This window comes from Pseudoliparis swirei, chromosome 12, assembly GCF_029220125.1.
Source record: "Pseudoliparis swirei isolate HS2019 ecotype Mariana Trench chromosome 12, NWPU_hadal_v1, whole genome shotgun sequence".
Classification (NCBI taxonomy): Eukaryota; Metazoa; Chordata; class Actinopteri; order Perciformes; family Liparidae; genus Pseudoliparis; species Pseudoliparis swirei.
Genome location: NC_079399.1, coordinates 11,323,177 through 11,324,388, shown reverse-complemented (window position 1 = coordinate 11,324,388; position 1,212 = coordinate 11,323,177).

Here is a 1,212-nt window from a genome sequence, read left to right as displayed (position 1 = left end):
TAGCACACCTCTCAAGGACTAGCTAGATGGCTACATAACAAGCTCACCTTTCAACTCACTACGCTAGCCAATCAGAATCCTCGAGCTAAATATTCTGACCAATAAAGTAAGAGAATTACTCTGACGTGTTTTCCATTTTATGATTATTATTAATTTAGACCCTTTTTTAAAAACGCATGATATAATATGATACCATTTAGAAATACAAATAGATCCATTGAATTATGGGCTTTTCTTTATCATATCACTCAAAATTAATCGAAACTTCAAACATCTATAAAGCCTAAATCATTTATGTTATTTATTTGTATTATAAGTAGAATAGACCTCTGATGATTAATCGTAAATGCTTGTATTTGTTGTGTTATAGTATCTTTTTATATAGCAATGATATTATTCATTAATATAATAAGCATACTAAAACAACAAAAATTACAATGAAATTCCAACCAAAAACATAATCAAACCTAAACCCTAATTGACAATAAATAATTGTATTGTACTAGCTCCATTCATTCTCAAGCACAAAAAAAACATTATGTAGCAATAATAATCTATTATCATAAAAATGCATGTGTACATGAAAAAATTATAACCCAATATACTTTAGAGGTCCACTCAACACTAAAGTGACTACTGAGTGCTCCATCGGCTGGAGACAAATGGGTGGAATACATGCCAGTACTGCAAAGACTAATGGACGGAGCACAGATCAGCAAAGAAAACCCATGGAAAATACATTATTTGTTTATGTCCAAGCAATACACACACAGGGGGGGGGGGGCATTGGGGTTCATTCATGTTTTCATGATACTACACAATTATAACATGGCATTAGTGTATTATGTCTTAAAAATTAATTTGAGCAATTTGGTCACACAAAAAAGCCCTACTTAGACGTCTGACACACAGCTTATCTCTGTTGCCTTTTAATTCTTAAACTGAGACTTACTTTGCTTTCAGAAAGTTACCATTCACATTGAAAATAGGCTGAGAGCAAAACAGCGGCCCTGTTGTTGACCATTATAGATCACTTCTACTAAAGCTACACAGCCTCCAATTAGGAGCTCTCCTGAGGCATGAAAAGCAAGACAAAGAAGCAACTCAGTTACCTCATGTTATCCTAATAATCGGCTGGTGAAATAATAAAATAAATGAATCACACTTGTCCAATGCAAATGACAATCTGCAAGAAGGGAGAGAGGTGAGAAA